Genomic DNA, 2,930 nt, shown 5'->3' with positions numbered 1-2,930 from the left:
AAGGCATTAAAGATTTCTAAGTCTCCTATGGCTCCTATTTTGCAGTTATAACACTTTCGCATATCCTTAACCATAACAATTTTTTTAGGGACGGCGGATAAGGCACCAGCGGGATCATTTTTATATGCAACTTTTGGTATGGGCCTAAACTTAGGTTGTTTAACCTCGTTACTGACAAGTTGAATTTCATGGCTTTCCTTCCTTTGGGTCGACTTTGAACTAGATGCCATTATTTATCGAACTAGGGTTTGACATTTAAAACAAACTTCACAAAGTGTAAAACTTGGCACCTAAAGGAAATACCTGGTTAGATGCTTAAAATTGCTTGGGTAGATGTTGGATCGCTGTAAATTGTTGGTTGAAAGCTTGAAAATTACTCAATCATGCTCCTAGTAATCGCTTTTCATTTGAATGACTCAAAATGAATCAATTTTTACTTTTAAGCGTCTCAAAAACCTTACATTTAATGCTTTTTTTGTACCTTCACCTATCACTCGACTTCCAAAGGTTTTTCAACTCGACAACTTATTCACACTCGGCATTTACTAACTTTGTTAATAACTCGGCTACCACTACAGTTTTACTCGGCAACCAAAGACAACTTGACATCATCATTCAAGTTTTGTCTTAGCATCTTATCTTATGCAAATTTATACTTTGCAGTGCTTCATCATGGTTTAGGGCTGATGTATGATACATCCTTATATGTATTAGCCCCATAGGCTCATCTTGAGATTAGTTGGATGAGATATAATCACTTGACCTCATGGGTGAAGTGACCCCTCCATTGGATGTACTTGGTCCATCCTTTTTCTGCCATGCCTTCTTCATGTCTGTTTTGATGTGTTCCACATCAATCTTTTCTTTGCCCTTATTTACTTCAGTCTTGGGTGCCTTGGCCTTTGTTGGACAATTCCTGCTGACATGTCCAGTTTTCAAGCAACTGAAGCAAGTGGTTTGGTTCAACCATCTTTTATAATTCCCCTTGAAATGTGTTCTTATGCAATTCTGAGGTATGTGACCATACTCTTGACAATAGTGATGGCTTTGCCTTGTATTGTAATCCCAATTGTAATGGTGTACATAGTTGTCCCTCCTTACATGTTGATTTGGTGTCCACATAGGCTTTGTTCTGCATTCAAAGGCTCTATGTCCATACTTCTTTCAATTATGGCAGTGTCCATCAAATCTTTGTGTCCTTGTGACTTTAGACCTGCAGTCTTGTGTCATATGTCCTTGCATGTTGCACTTGTGACAGTAACCCTTGCTTTTGGGTGTGTTTGGCTTATTGATCCTTCTACTCCTGCAAACATTAGCAGTATGTCCCTTTTTATTACAGTAATGACAAGTGGGTTTAGAATCCTTACCTTTGTCACTTCTTTGCTCAGCACTCTTTGATGATTCACCAACTTCAGTGCTAGTGTATCCAAGTCCTAATGTATCATGGGTTGACCTTGGGGATTTCAGCAATTGTTCAAAGTACTTGATAGCTTCACTTGACTTGTTGCGATTCTCTATTGTTTCTTTTTCTCTGTTCAATTCATTCTATAGTTGTTCATTCTGCATCCTTAAAGTAGAGATCTCAATATCTTTCACATTGAGTTCATGATGAAGATTCATTAGTTGGGCAAGTGTATCTATCTGCATGTTTGAGATCCTTGTTAATTTAGTACATTTTTCTTCAAGTTAGTTTGCAAGATTTCTTTTGTCATCTTCCATCATGATTCTATCCTCAATTGCTCTTTTCTTTTGCTCAGTGATCTCACATAGCATCATGGCCTATGATTCATGCTCTATCTTAAGAGTTCTTATCTCTTCTGCTTGAGTTCTATTTTTCTCCATCAATTATGCTATTGCTGCATCAAATTCTTTGGAATCTCCTTTGGAAAATACTTGTGTGGTGTCAATCTCTTGTGGTGAATATGATTTTCGGCTATAGCTATTTCCTTCCTTCTTTTTAAGGATTTTCTTAATTCCTCTCTGGCTTCCTCTACCTTATGTAGAGCGAGATGCACATCTATTACCTGGTTCTCAATGATCTTTCCAAGTTTAAAAACTTCCATCTTCAGATCTTTTCCTCCAAGCTGTTAGGCTTCTTCTTGAGAGAACTTGGATCTGATACCAATTGTTGGAATGTCTTAATGGGAAGAATTCTTCTGAGAGGGGGGGGGGGGGGGGGGGTGAATCAGAAGTATTAGCCTTTTAACTACTTTTAAACCCTTAATAACATATAACTAAAATTAACATGCATGCATATAAACATTAAACAATCATCTGAAACAAACATGCATCACCACATAACACTTGAGATTTTGGTAACCTAGAAACCCTCTAGGAATAAGAAGGTAAAACTGGGGTGGGGATGATACCCACAAAATTATTGCAACAATTGATTTCAACCACTTCTGATGGTTTGCCCTTTTAAAGGCCTGCCCTATTAAAGGCTACAACACACTATTAAATGTGACCTTGTTAGGAGTGTGCCTTCTTAGAGGACTTAAGAACATTCAACTTAGAATGCCACCTTGTTAAAGGATTTACATAAGGTTGTTAAACCTACCTAACTCAATAGGATTTCCAAATTCCTAATACAATTGTGAGAGAGTATTAGAATAATACATCTAAATTAATGCAATCTCTAATGTTGATCTCAAGTTCTTGATCTGCTCTTCTATCCCTTGATCTCTGTTGGATCTGATTTGCTGATTGTGTTCCTTGTTCTGTTCTGATCAACTAGATGTGTAAATGTTGTCCTTTCCTCTTAATCTTTGACACCAATGTTCTGCAACAACCTTAATAGGCTCTTCTTTTCTTTCTTTCTCACAATTCCTCTCACCTCTCTTATTCTTGCATTGTTCAATGGCGTCAAGACTCCCTTATAAAGATTAGTGGTTTGTCATGCATCCTTGATTAAAATGTTCCCGCTTAAA

This window comes from Cupressus sempervirens, chromosome 8 (assembly GCF_028749045.1).
Source record: "Cupressus sempervirens isolate cs-2001-9-10 chromosome 8, ASM2874904v1, whole genome shotgun sequence".
In the NCBI taxonomy this organism is placed as follows: Eukaryota; Viridiplantae; Streptophyta; class Pinopsida; order Cupressales; family Cupressaceae; genus Cupressus; species Cupressus sempervirens.
Note: the sequence above shows the minus strand (reverse complement) of the source record.